The sequence below is a fragment of the Rattus norvegicus genome, chromosome Y (genome assembly GCF_036323735.1).
Source record: "Rattus norvegicus strain BN/NHsdMcwi chromosome Y, GRCr8, whole genome shotgun sequence".
In the NCBI taxonomy this organism is placed as follows: Eukaryota; Metazoa; Chordata; class Mammalia; order Rodentia; family Muridae; genus Rattus; species Rattus norvegicus.
This window is the reverse complement of record NC_086040.1, coordinates 33,201,722-33,219,067: the sequence shown is the minus strand read 5'-3', so window position 1 is coordinate 33,219,067 and position 17,346 is coordinate 33,201,722. Positions and strand designations below refer to the sequence as shown.

Sequence of the window (17,346 nt, the reverse complement as noted above, 5' to 3'; positions counted from 1 at the left end):
CCATTTTTTTGCAATGAATTCGGCAATAAACTTGGCCTAGCTATAGAATGAATATAACAGTGTAAATATTGTGTACATACTTCAATCGATGAACTCCCAAATCCTATTTTATTTAAAATTACCAGACATCTGTTAAGCAAAGACAACATGGACTGTAGAATGCAGTTCTGTAGTTCTATTAGGTAACAGTTCTCTAATATCTACCTTCCTGTGTTCCCAGGGAAAGACATGAGGATTTTGGATGTTTTACCATGATTCTTTCTTCAGACCAAACATCAATTTAAGGGGGATGTGCAGTGAGAGGTATGGCTTGAGATCCAGTGCAACGTCAACTTCAACAGGTTCATAAGAACAAGAGGGAATCTGTTTGGCATTGTGGATCCTATATTCTTAACCTAGTTGCTCAGAATCCATGTAAATATTCCACAAAAATTCCTAGTTGTAGGAGCCACCAAAAGGGTGTGTGTGTGTGTGTGTGTGTGTGTGTGTGTGTGTGTGTGTGTATAAAATCAGGCACCAAAACTAGATAAGATTGATGAGGCTAAGATGTGCATTCTGCCAATAAACGGTTGTAGATCTTGCACTAGAGACACAGCTAGAGCATGTCAAATATAGAAGTGAATGCTAGTGGCAAACCAGAGAACTCAAAACAGAACCCTTGTTTGTAGATGTTGAGAAAGGATTGCAAGTGCTGAATGGGCTTTCAACCCCATAAGAACCACACATTCAACTAACCAGAACTTTCTGGTGATAAACCAATATTGAAAGACTATATATGGACAGACCTATGGCTCCTTGTGCATATGGGGCAGAGGATGGCGATGTCGGGCAACAATGTTAGGATTAGCCCTTGGTTCTCCCTAGTTTTTACTGCTAGTTCAAGGGAATGTCAAAGCACAGTTAAGGGGTTATAGAAGAAGGGTAAAAGGGCCACTTACGAATCTTATAGGCAGGAAATTGGGAAAGGAAATGACATTTGAAATGTAAATATAGAAATATCGAATTAAAAAAGCTATAAAATTTGCTAAAAAAAGTAAAGAAAGAAAAGAAAAGAAAATTAGCAGCTAATCAGACCTATTGACTCAGTAATCCAAAGGGTCCCTGTCAGCGAATTATAGTCGGAATAATACTAGTGGAAAAACTGAGATGATGAAGTCCAAATTTGAAACACTTCTCTCTCCCAGATATAAGTGTCAGACAGAAACTCCACTATAGATATCCAAAGCATGGAAGAGTTTACTCAGAGATAGGGATACAATACTTGTCCTTCCTGTCTTCTTTAAGTCCTTTTTCTTCTTGTCAAAATGAATAAAGGCCATGCACCCTCAGGCAAACAACTGTTCCCTTCCCATCACTTGGCTTTTGGAATAAAGAAATGAATGATATAAACTCTCTGACATCCAGGAAGCATAATATCGTGGAAGTCCAGATGCTTCTGAGAGGTTCCCAGCTCCTGATACCCATATGTGGAAGGCTCAGATCAATGCTATCAGTTCAATGATATCACTCAACCCTACCAAGGACTCACTGAGATTTCCCAAGGACCACGTTTTTTTTTCCAATTTAAATACCAAACAGAAGGGAAGCTTCCTTATACCAATCTCTGATCTCTTCATTATCTTTGTTCTCTCTCAAAAATGGCTGTTTCCTCTGAATTAGATGCCAATTAGTAAACCTTCGAGGTACTGAAGGAATATCTGAGAGGGAGTTCCAGTCATTACAACACTTGTGACATCACAGAAGAAGCTAGGAATCTCCGGGTTACATGAGATCTTTCAGGGAGGGCTAAATGATGATGTCACTGAGACCTGCCATGGCCTACCTGCTGAACAGCTTTCCTTACATTGACCAGATTTGAGGGTGCCCTTTCCTGGTATGTCTCCTGTGATTCAATGGAAACCTTTATGTACTCCATCTCTCTAAAGCTACAGACTTCTCTTTGCTCCATTAGTGGTTACATGCTTTGAATTGAAAAATGTATTCAAGGGATTGGAATGGGTAGAAAAGATCTTGTAACATGGAGTAGAGGAGAATAATTCTGGATAATAATTTTACTCTCAGGTACATTTCATGAAATACAGTTCAATTTTGTAGATTTTCTCTGTTTCCCAAAGGCCAGTATTTTCCCTACAGACCTTAAATTGAATGAATATTGTACTTCACTTTCTTACTGTAAATTTCATGATACAGGACATTATAAATCTTGCTGAATGAGTACTCAAAAATTCTGTTTTCCAATTCCATTTTCTGCAATGATTTTGGCAACAAATGTGGCCCAGCTATAGAGTGAATATAACAGTGTAAATATTGTGTACCTACTTGAAAATATAAAGTCTCAAATACATATTTTAGGTAAAAATTGCCATTCATCAGCAAAGCAAAGGACAGCATGGACTATAGAATTCGGTTCTTTTGTCCCATTTGATATCAGTTCTGCATTATCTACCTCATTGTGTTCCCAGGGCCAGACATAAGGGTTTTGGGTGTTTTACCATGATTCTTTATTTATGGAATAATAAGATATGAGAAAGGGCAGGGAGAGGAATTGCTTGAGGTGCAGTGAAACCTCACCTTCAGTATGTTCATAAAAACAGGAGGGAATCTTTGGCATGGTCATTTGTGGATTCTCCATTCTTGAATTTGTTCACAGAAACCATGTGAAAATTCCACCTATCCTCATTCCTCATAGCGGTAGGAGCCACCCGTGTGTGTGTGTTTGTGTGTGTGTGTGTGTGTGTGTGTGTGTGTGTGTGTGTGTGTATACATCACTCACCAAAACTATATAAGATTGATGAAGCTACGAAGAGCATTCTGTCAGGAACAAGGATATAGATATTTCTTGAGATACACAGCTAGAGCATATCAAATACAGAAGTGAATGTGTCATTGTAAAAATATAAAAAATAAAAAAGTAAAGTTGTTTTTTACCCTGCTAACTCTGGCACTGAAGTGTCTGAATTTCTCTGCTAGATATATTGGCAGAAACACATTCCCACTCCTCGGCTACCCAATGTTTCCTGTCGAGCACCATTTCCTATACACAACCCTCTCATAAAGAATGCACAACACAATAATCTTTGATACAGTTTATTAGATATAAAAGCCAACTTAAACATATAAAGCCTGGTACCATCTATCCCTTAGGAACATTAATAATGACATGTAAATACACAGAGCAGAATCTTAAATTCACCTACCATGGCTTCTCACTCTGTCATATTCCTTTCTCTCTTTTTTCCTCTAGTTTCCCCCTCTTCCTTCAAACTTCTCTCCCGCCCATTCTTCCTTCCCCTCCCATGCTAACCCTCCTTCTATGCTGTTCCTGCCACTCACATAAACTTTACAAATTCAATAGTGAGGTGGTACTGGTGATGTCAACTGAGTTCTGAGTACAGTACTATGCAGCTGACCTTGGGGCAGTAGAATTAGCATCAAACACAGATAACTTCAGGGCAAACCACAACAAGAACTCTAGTGGAAAACCAGTGAACTGAAAAAGGGACTTCTTCTTGGAAGATTTTGAGAAAGGATTAGAAGAGGTGAAGGTGCTTTCAACCCCATAAGAACAACAATGCCAATGAAAGTGAGCTTCCTGGTAGTAGACCAATATTCAAAGATTGTACATGAATAGACCTATGGCTCCAACTGCATATGTTGAAGAGGATGGCCTTGTTGGTTAACAATGGAAGGAGAACCCTTGGTACTGCCTAGGTTTGACTCCCAGTTCAAATGAATGTCCAGGGACAGTAAGGGGAGTTGTAAGAGTAGTGTAAGGGGACTGGTAAGAGATCATATAGTCAGAAAAATGGGAAAGGAAATAATATTTTAAATGTAAATTTAGAAATTTCCAATTTAAAAAGCAATAATTTGTTAAAATTTTAAAAAATGAAAGAAAGAAAAGAAAAGAAATCTGCCAGCTAATCACACCTATTGACTCAGAATTTAAGAGGTTACTATCGGGGAATAATAGTCAGAGTAATACTAGTGGAAAGACTGATATGATGAAGTCTCATCTAGAAGCACTTGTCCCTCACAGATATCAGTGCCAGACACAAACTGCATTATTAGAATCCAATGCATGGAGGAGTTTATTCTGTGCTGATGACACAATACTTGCCTTTCTTTCTTCCTTAGGACCTTTTCCTTCTTGACAAAAGGATAAAAGCTATGAGCTCTCAGGAAAAACTATAGTGACCTTCCCAATATCTGGCTAATGGAATAAAGAAATGGATTTTATAAACTAACTTATTTCCAAGAAAAATAACAAGCAGGGAAGTGAGATACTACTGAGAGAATCACAGAAACTGATTCCCATATGTGGAAGGCTCAGATCAAGGCTATCACTTCAGTGAATCTACTCAATCCCTACCCAAGACTCAAGGAGCTTTCCCATTGTCCACGTATTTCTTCCTTTTTTTATACCAAGACAGAAGACTAGCTTCCCACTCCCCATGTGTGATCTCTTCATCCTCTGTGTTCTCCCTCCCAAATGGCTGTTTACAATGCATTAGAGGCCAATTAGTAAACCCTAGAGGTACTGAAGTAATATCTGAGAGGCAGTTGCAGTCAGGTCAACACTTGTGACATCACAGAAGAATCTAGGGATCTCCAGGATACAACATATTTTTCAGGGATGCCTAATGATGATTTCACTGCCAACTGCCATTGCCTAACTGCTAAACAGCTTTCCTTACATTGACCAGGTTTGAGGGTGCCCTTTCCAGGAGTGTCTCCTGTGACACAGTTTAAACCTTTACACAGTACATCTCTCTAAAGCAAGAGACTTCACTTTTTTTCTTTTCTTTTTTTTTAAGTAAAATTTTGACTTCTTCTTTTCTGATCTGTGTCCCCTTGACCTCCTTTTGTTGTCTGATTGCTCTGGCTATAACTTTAAGTACTATATTGAATAAGTAGGAAGAGAGTGGGCAGCCTTGTCTAGTACCTGATTTTAGTGGGATTGCTTCAAATTTCTCCCCATTTAGTTTAATGTTAGCAACTAGCAAACTGCCATTTCTATGTGTGTGTGAAGATTTGAGTCTGAATATTGATGGGGATTGCATTGAATCTGAAGGTTGCTTTTTGCAAAATGGCCATTTTTACAATATTAATTCTGCCAATACATGAACATTGGAGATCTTTCTAATTTCTAAGATCTTCAATTTATTTCTTCAGAGACTTGTGTTCTTTTCATATATATTTTCACTTGCTTGGTTAGAGTCACACTGAGGTATTTTATATGGTTTTCACTATTGTCAAGGGTGTCATTTCTGTAATTTCTTTCTCAGCCTGTTTCTCTTTTGTGTAGAGGAAGGCTACTGATTTTTTGAATTAATTTTATACTCTGCCACTCTGCTAAAGTGGTTTATCAGGCTTAGAAGATCACTGGTGGAATTTGTCAGGTCACATCCTTTGCATATTGTGACATTTTGAATACTTCCTTTGCAATATGTATCCCTTTACCGCCAATTGTTTCTAATTAATTGGGCTACGACTTCGAATACTATATTGAAAAGGTAGGGAAGAGTGGGTATCCATTTCTACTTACTGATTTTAGTGGGAGTGCATTAAATTTCTCTCCATTTAGTCTGACGTTGGCTACTGGTTTGCTGTATATTGTTTTTACTGAGTTCAGTATGGTCCTTGAATTTATGATATTTCCAAGACTTTTAACATGAAGGGGTAGGTTCTATATAATGCTTTCTTAGCATCTAATGAGATGATTGCTTGTTTTGTTTTCTTTGAATTTGCTTTTATAATGGGCTTAGGTTGATTAATGATCAGGTTCTATGTATTGAACCATCCCTGTATCTCCAGAATGAAGCCAACTTGTTCATGATGGATCATTGTTTTGATGTGTTCTTGGATTTGGCTTGCAACAAATTTACTGAGAATTTTTGCAGGGATATTCATGAATAAATTGGTCTGAAATACTCTTTCTTTGTTGGATCTTTGTTTGCTTTAGTTATAAGCATAACTGTGGCTTCAGAGAAGAAATTGTGTAGTGTTCCTTCTATTTCTAGTTTTTGGAATAATTTGGAGAATATTGGTACTAGGTATTCTATGAACGTCTGAGAGAATTCTGTACTAAACCTTTCTGGTCCTGGGATCTTTTGGTTGGGAGACATTTAATGACTGCTTCTACTTCTTTAGGTTTTATGGGAGTATTTAGATGGTTTATCTGATCGTGATTCAACTTTGGAACCTTGTATCTGTCTAGAAACTTATCCATTTAATCCTTACTTTCCCATTTTGTTAAGTATAGGCTTTTATAGTAGGATCTGATAATTTTTGAGTTTCCTCATTTTCTATGGATATATCTCTATTTTACTTCTGATTTTTTTTTAATTTGAATACTAAGAATTTACCTATCTTCTGGTTTTTTCAAAGAACCAGCCCCTGGTTTTGTTGATTCTTTATATATTTCCTTTTGTTTCTACTTGGTTGATTTCAGTCCTGAGTTTGATTATATCATGTTGTCTAGCCATCTTGGTGTATTTGGATTTTAATGGTTCTGAGATTTCAGGTGTTCTGTCAAAGTACTAAGTACTAGTGTATCATAGCTCCAATTTCTCTGTGGAGGCTCTCAGAGCTATGAGTTTTCCTCTTAGCATTGCTTTTTTGTGTTCCCAAGTTATGCCTTCCTTTTCATTAAATTCTAAAAAGTCTTTAATTTTTTCCTTTATTTCATCTTTGAACAAGTTCTCATTGAGTAAATCATTCTTCAGCTACCATGTACATGTGGGACTTTGGTTGTTCTTGTTGTTATAGAAGACCATTCTTAGTCTATAGTGATCATAGGATGCATGGGATTAATTCAATCTTCTTGTATCTGTTAAGGCCTGTTTTGTGATGGATAATATTGTCATTTTTGGAGAAGGTACCATGTGGGGCTGAGAAGAAAGTGTCAGGAGCCACAACAGGACAAGCTACTAACTAGCAGGTGATCATCCTCAGATGGACTGCCAAGGATTGTTGGGCCCTAAGTGGTTGTTACCCTGCCCCCTCATTGAGCCTTTTAGCCTGCTCTAGCAAGAAATTGTTTACACCCTTGGGAGCTGCTCTTAGTCCCTGATTTGTGGCTGGAATTTTCCATGGCAACCTTCCTCCCCACTGATCCTTCCTGCTTGTTGTTGTCAAGAAGTTGTTTATGTACCTGATTGGGCCTGATCTTTAACCACATAGACTTTTCCTGTTTTCCTCTTTGGGTATTTTCACCTACCTTGTTGTTTTCCTTGGCTTTTGCCTGGGATATTGAAGGAGATCTCTGTAAATCCTTGGTGGCACTCGCTGAAATCGGATGACCTGTGTACATGATTTATTTCAATCCTGCAGACCTACGCCCGATATTCACATTCTGTTGATGCAGGCATCGACATCAGATTATTTTATAATCCACAAATGGTTCGCCCTTATTAAACAAGGCTGTAAGAGATTCATTTTCGGAAAGTTTCCTGCTATTGAAATGCTATTCTTGTTGTTAATATTAGACATATATAACAATTATTGAGTAATATCACACCCCTTTGGAGCAGACCTCTGCAGGCCTAAAAAGTTGTAGTGTCCTGTAGTGATGCTATACAGACAAATAGATGGATTCTTTAGTCTTAATAATGATCCTACAATAATTCCTAAAATTATATGAATGGTTAGTAAGATCTTTTATAGTGGGACTGCTATAAGTCTCTTCATAATAATCAAAATTGCAGCCTCCCACCAGTCTCCCAGGTGGCACCAGTTAATTGTTCTGAGATAGTAAACAGACTTTCTCCTACTCAGAACACATTCCAAGATGTTGTAAAACAGTTATCAAGAGTCATAAAAAGAGAGCAAACGATTTGTAACAGGTGCAAGGACAGAGGATAAGATATTGATTGGGTTTGTCTATGTATAACTTCACTAACAACTATGGTTTTGGATCTTCAGTCAACCTGTGGAGATGACACTGGTGATGAGTGTTGAGCCAGATAATTATTCCTGATGGATATTCATGTAAACATTCTTGGTTGTAAATTATATTTCAGTTTATTATTTGATCTTTCATATGAACTTGTGATGAGCATTGTAACATGTGATCATGTATTCTGAAATATGTTTAAGTGCTGAGGAGAAAGAGAAGGCACATAGAAGGACTGAGAGAGAAGGACTGAACTGGAAGGACAGACACAGATGGACTGGGCTGGAGAGGGGCTGAGCTGAAAAGTCAGCTTTGAGGTATGGAGAACTGAGTTTAGTAGAACTGAGCCAAAAAGATGGGAGCTGAGAAGAAATGTAGAGGAGGAATAACTTAGACAGTATACGTAACATAAGGGGCAAATCTGCAGAATGCAGAGGAGAAGGGGAAAAGAGAAAAAGCTTGAAAGAACAGAAAGTGCAGGCAGGTTTCTCCTTACCATGGGTCAGAAAAGGTCATTTCTTTTTTTTTTTTTGTTGTTCTTTTTTTCGGAGCTGGGGACCGAACCCAGGGCCTTGCGCTTCCTAGGCAAGCGCTCTACCACTGAGCTAAATCCCCAACCCCTAGAAAAGGTCATTTCTTAATAGCAGTGCAGGCTTAGGCTCGTTTAGAGGAACAAGCCTTTTCTTTTACAAACAGTCAGTTAGTGTGTGCTTTTTATGTAGAATTGAGTCCTTTGATGTTCAGTGATATTTGGGACCAATTGTTGCTTTTTTCTATTACATTTTTTGTTAGATGTCAAATTATGTTTCTGTGGCTATCTTCTTTAACTTCTTTTGTGTTTTTTCAAAGTAGATTACTTTCTTGCTTTGTGTGGGGAGTGGTTTCCCTCCTTGTGCTGGAATTTTAGATCTATTTTCTTTGGAAGGACTGGATTTGTGGAAATATATTTTGTAAATTTGCTATTGTCGTGGCATATCTTGGTATCTCCATCTATGTAGTTTTGAATTTTCATAGTAGCATAGGTTGACATTTTTGTTCCTTCTCTCCATCTCGTTTTCTTTGGGGTTAGCTGGTTTTACTGTCTCTGACAATACATTGATCCTCCTGTAAGCCGGTGTGTCAGCATTCCAGGAGACCAGCTGTCTCCTGAAGGATCTTGTGTACCAAGAGCTGTGGATCAGGTTCAGCTGCATGGAACCAAGAGAGAAACCAAGAATATCCTATAACAGACTGCCCATCTGTTCCTGGGTTCTGACGGCTCCAGGCAGTTCCCTCTAAAGAGTGGTAGTCTCTCCAGTGACCTTGAGTGTGTCAGCACTCCTGGAAGTCCAGCCATTTCCTGGTGGGACATGGAGACAGAGAGATGAGGTACAGGTTCAGGAAACACAGCTTTGGTTCCTCTTTGTTTTTAATCTTTTCCTGAAACAGCTCACAAATGAAATTTGACTCCACGACCAGTAAGTCCCTAGAAATGATCATCTCTTTGTATCTTCAGAGATGGGACCACAGATGAATGGCACCTGGTCCTTTTACATGGGTCCTATGAATTAAAATTAGGTATCTTATTCTTTCATGTCAAATGTATTCCTAGCTGAGATAATTGCTCAGTCAACAAAGCATTGCTGTTGAATATGAAACAGACTATCATTGACAAATAAAAATGTTTAGGCAATGTCATCTAGGTCATTGAATTGTAATATATTTATGAACTCACATAATTACTTCATGATGGTTTAACCAATGCATGCAATGCATATTCATTAAAACGAAGAATAGTATAAAGTTTATTTTTACAACTTACTGAATCATGTAATAAATAATAAATCTCCATTAATGTACCAGGCTACATAATAGTGGTATAGATTAGGAATGAATAAAAAGTATTATGAGCTTTCTTTTATAAAAATTGCATTAAGATATAAGAAAAAAGAAAGAAATGAATGCATAAATCAGTGTGTTGGAGTTGATTGTATGCAACTAGTTGAAGAACCTATTTTAGAAATAAGGTCATGGAGATTGTCCTAAGGAAGTGACATTTAAGTTAAAATTGATGAAATATAATTGAACTATATTTGTGCAAAATCACAGTAAATACAAGGTCGATAAAAGGACAAAGACCTAGACATATCCAAAAAGTAAATATGAGAGTTGTTTGTATTGATTAAGAGAAAGAAGAGTGGTCCAAATAAAGCTGAAACTTAGACAATGTCACATATGGGAATATAGAAACAATATTAGACATATAATTTTTGTTTACTGAAAATGTCTTAGAAATCATTGAATAGTTTTAAATAAGTTTTCTAAACTCACTATGTATATAGTAAGGGACTCTGGTTACTTATGTATTATGAAATAATACAGAGAATGATTTGAAGGATGTTTTTGAAGTCAATCTGGAAGTACTGTCAGTGATAATGAAAAAGATATGAATCAGAGAGCTATGCTGGAAATTTATGAGTTTGGTAGTAGACTGATTATGGGGAGGGCAGGAAGAAAAGAAAGACAATGTCTTGTTTTGAGCAAATGAAAATTTTTGGAGTTATTTACTCTGATGTGGAAATTTTATGATAAGTGTATTTAGGAGAATTTTAAAGGAATATATTTTGGATCGATTTACTTGAAGATGCTTGAGAGAACCTCTAACTCACAAAAAATCCCTACTTACTGTTCAAGGTTTGGTGATTAAAGCCATTAATCAGACCATGAATTAATATAACAAAAAATTATTTAATAGATGTATTTTTCACATAATATCTGGTAGTTCTTATTTCATTAAGAGCAAACCTATGCTTACATTACATGCTTGTTTAATACATGCAGTCAAATAATTTTCCCATTTACTTACTACAAACATTTTGGATTACAATTAGCATTTAATCCAACTTCATGAGAGCTGACACAGCAGTTTGATTAGAATATAAAGCTCATGAATATGAATTTCACAGAAAGAATTGATTTACTCATATTTTGTAAAGTTGCAAACTCTAGAAGAGTAAAAATATATAATAAATACCTAGCGCTTCTATGTTTTCCCTTTAGCTTTTTAGTGTGTTATGATATTCAATCAAAAATTCCTTATTCATATGATTTTTATCTATAATATACAGTACTAGTAAACATATGCACAGCATTTTACAACTATGAACAACATATGCTTTCAGAAAATTTTCATCAAATGAGCCAGAAATTCTTCATGACTTCAACACAACATAGCCATTGGGAACAGAGTAAACCACAAATAAGGAAATGCAGAAAGTGATTGACACATGCAAAATTCTTGGTTTTAAATTTAACAATCAGGCTAGTTATGGGATAGAGCTTTGAAAGTAGAGTCAATGACAGGATGAAAAATACTGAAAGAGAGAATTTAAATTGAATTTTACTGGGTTGGGGATTTAGCTCAGCGGATTTAGCAAGGCCTTTGGTTCGGTCCCCAGCTCCGAAAAAAAGAAAAGAAAAAAAAATTGAATTTTTACTAAATAAAAGAAAGCAGTGGATCTGAAGGTAAACTACATTTAATAAAATGGCCCTGGTCTTCTGCCACTATTTATTCAATGCTTTCTGTATTTTTTTCCTATATTATGTTCCAGAAACATCTCAATGATTCTCCCTATTCTTAAATAAATGAACATGCATTTCAGATGATTTAATATTCCACATTATATTAATGTTCTTCTGTATCTTTGGATATTAAAATTATAGAGAATTATTTTGATTAGAGTAAAATTTTATTGTTTGTTTATCATTTGAGAGAAGAAATTATTAACAAAGAATGGATACCTGATATTTTCTAAAAAATGTCAATAGAGGTTTAAACCGTATATTTAAGCACAATCACTTATACCTTCTCCAAATGAAACTCATTGAAATGTCACTACATATATAGTACATAAAGGGAGAGATATATAGGAATAAAAACATCCTCTATGCATCCAGAACTATCTATTATCACCATGATGAAAGCCAATATTAGGAAGAGAAGATGGTACAGACACATTGCAGGATAAATCAGCTTCATTCAAAATGAAGATTGACCTGGAAATTGATTTGAACTAAGTATAGTTTAGAATAAAGTAAATGCCCAAAAATTGCAATCTCACGAGGTAGTATGTCCTTGTTGCAGGGGTATGTAGTTAGGGGTAGGCTTTGAGGTTTCAAAGGACTGAAGCTATTTCAATCTAGTTTTCTCCACTTTCCTGTTGTGGTTTGAGATGTAATCTTTCAGCAACCTCTGCCTGTGTATCTTTGCTTTGATATCATCCATCACTGACTCTGATATTCTTGAATGTAAGCCCAAATAATTTATTTCTTTTATAAAGGAAAAATAGTATAAATGTGTTAAATGTTATGAGAAGCAGACCTTGTTTACCTGATATGGTTGCCTTTTCCCTTCTTAGCTTGGGCCGTCAAACTTCTGCTATGTTGAATGAGACGTTTCCACCTTCTCTACTCTCACATTTTGCAGTTGTCACTTGGTCCTCAGGACCTCCTTATACCTGGGGCTGTATTTTTGTTTTTGGAAGTTAGAAAATTTGGAGCTTCCTGACTTTGGGGGCAGGGTTAAAAATAAACGGGAAGTGAGGGACATACATACCATAACTCTTCTGTTTTAGTCCCTAAATGGGGGTTATTGGAGGATGGGATTACTGAGGTGAGCATAAAGGAAAGGTGCTGCTTTATTTGAAATGTTCTCTTACCTCATTCTGTGCCCCTGTAAAGGACCAGCCTTATCTCTCGGGCCTGGCCATGTTCCTGTCACTGCTACCCTGCCTATCTCTTGCAGCTCTTAATTCTAGTTCCTGCTTGGCACTCTAGGTTTCATCTTGAACAGATTTAGCTCATTTACCAGTGTTCCTGCTATGAAACATACACAAGTTCTTTTTTTTTTTTGTTGGTTTTATTTTCAAACTTTTAATGTTTATGTTGGTTTTTGTTTTACCTCTTTTATGGAAGCCTTACGGGAAAAATATTCATGGATCTCTGTTTCGATTGGAATGAGAAAATAATGAAAAAAAACCTCTTTTTAAAATTACAGGACATTTTCATGTCTAAGTTTTTCTCTTACATACACCCGCCATGCTAGTTTATCTCCCTGTCTTGCCTGAGTTATTTCCTCTCATTGCTACTTGGATACTGCCTCTTAGGACTTAATGCAGAACCATAGATGCTGCATACAGAAGGAAGGAGTTGATTCTTCACCACATTTCTAACCTTTTTTTCTAACTTCTGTCTTGAGCTATTTGAATTAATTTGGATCAATGTACTCAATAGTATAGTGCTATAATGATTGGTCCTTGACAATATCTGTTATTATTGCCTTGTTATAGTTTTACAGCTCAGGGTTGGACCTAGTTACACTTTGGAATCTTAGTCCAAGAAGTTTGAGAATGTTAATAAAACCATGTAAGTAGCTAAAAATACTTTTAAATGATTCCTTAATACCTGAGGCCTATAAAACCCTTTAATAAATCATGGAAAAAGCAGTCTGAGATTATTGTTTCTGTAAAGAACTTGAAAAATATGAAAGGGAGAAAGACCATGGCTTGCTCACTCTTAGCATTAGATAGGGCGCTCAAATATGACTTTAGTTTTCCTGCAATTTCTGGTTAGAACATAAAGATGTCTGTGGTAGTTTGCATTACAGGATTGCTTATTTTAATTCCCCCTTTTGCTATTCTTTTTGTTTTCTGTCTTCATTGTTTCCATTAGGGCCATAGCTCCCCACTCTGTGTAGATAAAAGGTGGGTTCAATCCAGGTGTTATTGTTCTGACACAAACAACTTTTTGGGTACAAATGTTCACCATGGTATAGTTGACAGTGGTTTGAAATTTTTCCCTTGTCCTCACTTTCTTATAACAACATACTTCTTTACATCTTCTTCAATTAATTGTATTGACCACCCTGTAATCCTATTATGTATCTTTGTGTAAGGAAGAAAGTCTTTCTTTAAATTTTCTGGTTTGTGGGTTTATTCTTCCATAAACTATTTCCCAACAGCACATAACCTCAGGCCATTACTGGGCATTATTGTATGCTGGGATCATTGGGGGAGGATAGTGTGAAATTCATCACTGTCCTTTGTTTCAGAGATTTTTATTTTTTAATAAGCAATCCATACTATACAATTAGCTAACTAACTCGTGTGTTCCCCTTCCTGTATGGCTGCTATTGTAAATAATTTGCATTTTTTCATTGATAAAAAATAATAAAATCACATAAAGACACAAATATACTTAAAGACAGAAAGAATTCACAAAGAAAAATCCATTTAAAATAGCGATAAAATATGAACAAAATGAGATCAAAAGATCTATTCAGGAACCATGATATTAAAAATGTTATTATCAAACTACAAATTAGTAAGATGAGATAATAATAATATATATTTAAGTAAAGAGGAAAAACATTAATTGCACTGTGTGCCCAAAGAGTTCACTCAAAATGTAGTATATAAAACAAGAATGGAATGGAGCTCTCACTCTTGCTACTATAGAGGAAAAAATGGAAGGATTACTATTAGGTTAAACCCAAAATGGATTGCACAGTTCCAAACCATCAAGAAAGAGGATGTTTCAAAAAATACCACATAAAGAAAATATTTATAATAAAAACAAATATAAAAATAAGAAAGTATTGAACAACAGACCTAGTCCATGGTAATCTGATAGGGTCCATGGGATTATTTCAATATTCTGGTATCTATTGAGAACTGTTTAGTGACTGAGTATATGGTTAAGTTTGGAGAAGTTACTTTGAGGTGTAGAGAAAAAGGTATAATCTCTTGTTTTAGGATGAAATGTTCTTTCAATATCTGTTAAATCCATTGAATAATACTTTCTGTTATTTTTACTGTATCAGTTTAGTTTGAGATTCCACAAATGATCCATTTATGAACATGGAGTATTGAAGTCTTCCACTATTATTTTTTGGGGGGCAATATATGCTTTGAGCTTTAGTGATGTTTCTTTTGTGAATTTAGGTGCCCTACCATTTGAAACATAGATGTTTAGAATTGATAGTTTATCTTAGTATTATTTTTTCTTTGACAATTATTTTGTCCTTCCTTATAATTTTTGATATCTTTTGGTTGAAAATCAATTTTGTTCTATGTTAGAAAGGCTATTCCGTTTTGTTCCTTGGAACCATTGGCTTGGAATTTCTCTCCAGCCTTTTACCTTGAGATAGTGACTGTCTATATAAGTAAGGTGTGTTTCTTGTATGAAGCAAATTGTACGGTCCTCTTTATGTATCCAATCCCTTAGTTTATATCTTTTTATTGGAGAAATAAGTCCATGGATGATAAGAGATATTAAATAAAATGTATTGTTGTTTCCAGTTATTTTTATTGTTAGAAAAGGAATTACGTTTGGGTGGCTATCATCTTTTGGGTTTGTTGAAAGATAAATTCCCTACTTTTTCCTACGTTGTAGTTTCCTTCCTTGTGTTGGAAGCTTCCAACTATTATCCAATGTAGGGTTGGATTTGTCAAAAGATATTTTGTAAATATGGCTTTGTCATGGAACATCTTGGTTTCTCCATTCATGGTAAGTGAAAGTTTTACCGGATATCCTAGCCTTGAAATCCAGAAATGAATGCAAACACCTATGGTCACTTAGATGCTGACAAAAATGAAAACAATCAGTACGTCTTCATGTTAAAAGATTTGGTACATATCATAAATTCAAGGTCATACATAAAAATAATAAAAGCAATATTAAAAAAACGAGTAGCCAACATCAACCTAAATCAAGAGAACCTTGAAGCAATTCAACAAAAATCAGGGAATAGAAAAGGTTGCCCAATATCAACTTACATCTTTAATATAGTATTGGAAATCTTATTCACAGAAATTAGACAACAAAAGGAGAACAAAGGGAATTCAAGAAGTCAAAATATCACGATTCGTACATGATACGATAGTATATTTTAGTGACCCCAAAAATTCAACCAGAGAACTCCTTCAGCCAATAAACAACGTCAGGAAAGTGGCTGGATATAAAATTAACTGAAACAAATCAGTACCCTTCCTCTACTTTAAGGATAAACAGGTATAGAAGAAATTTGGGATATGACGACGGCAACATTATTTAAAAATAATAAAAAAATACTTCAGTGTGACTCTAACCAAGCAAGTAAAAGGTCTGTATGACAAGGACTTCAAGTCTGTGAAGAAAAAAATTGAAGACAATCTCAGATGGGAAGTTTTTCCATGCTCATGGATTGGTAGAGTTAATATTGCCAATATCTACAACTTGCCAAAAGCGATCAACATGTTCAAGGCAATCGCCATCAAAATTCCAACTCAATTCTTTATAGATTTAGAAAGAGCAATTTGAAAACTCATTTGGAATGACAAAACACCATGATAGAGAAAACTATCCTCAACAATAAAAGAACTTCCTTGGGAATCACTATCCCTTACCACAAACTGTATAACAGAAAAATAATGATAAAAATTTAATGGTTATGATACAGAGACAGATACCCAGATCAATGGAATACAAGTGAAGACCCAGAAATGAAGGCAAACACCAGTAACTTGATATTTGATAAAGGAGCCAAAAGCATCCATGGATAATAGATAGCATTTTCAACAAACCGTGCTGGTTTTTTTTAATTTATTTTATTTATATGAGTACACCTTAGCTATCTTCAGACACACCAGAAGAGGGCATCAGATCTCATTATGGATGGTTGTAAGCTGCCATGTAGTTGCTGGGATTTGAACTCAGGACCTCTGGAAGATCAGTCAGTGCTCTTAACCACTGAGCCATCTCTCCAGCCCCAACAGTGCTGTTTTGACTGGAGATTAGCATGTAGAAGAAGGGAAATCAATCAATTCTTATCACTGTGTACAAAGCTTAAGTCAAAGTGGATCAAGGATTTCCACATAAAACCATATAACCTAACACTAATAGAATAAAAATGCGAAAGAGTTCGAACACTTGGGCACTGGGGAAATTTCCTGAATATAATACCAATGGCTTATGCTCTGAGATCAAGATTTGACAAATGGAAATTCATAGAATTGTAAAACTTTTGTAAGGCAAAGGGCACTGTCATTAGGAAAAAGGAGCAACCAACCAATTAAGAAAAGATCTTTTCCAATCCTACATATGGTAGAGGGCTAATTCAATCTATACAAAGACTCAAGGAATTATGTTACAGGGAATCAAATAGTCCTTTCAAAATGGTGTATAGAGCTAAACAATGAATTCTTTTTTTTTCTTTTTTTCAGACCTGTTGATCGAACACAGGGCCATTGCTTCCTAGGCAAGCGCTCTACCGCTGACCTAAATCCCCAACCCCTAAACAACGAATTTTTAACTGAGGAATATCAACATCCTTAGCCATGAGGAAAGTGGAAATCAAAAACAAAAAAAAACAAAAAAACAAACCAAAAAAAAACAAACAAACAAGATAGAAAATCCTGGGATTCCACAGTACACCA

At 35.8% G+C, this 17,346-nt stretch overlaps 1 long non-coding RNA gene across 1 annotated transcript; it reads left to right on the top strand.

Moving 5' to 3' along the window:
* The first annotated feature begins 1,784 nt into the window (after positions 1-1,784).
* On the top strand, positions 1,785-17,346 carry LOC134484403 (uncharacterized). The gene is made up of 2 exons (XR_010061848.1): positions 1,785-1,873; positions 17,134-17,346. It is a non-coding gene; the product is annotated as an uncharacterized LOC134484403 (long non-coding RNA).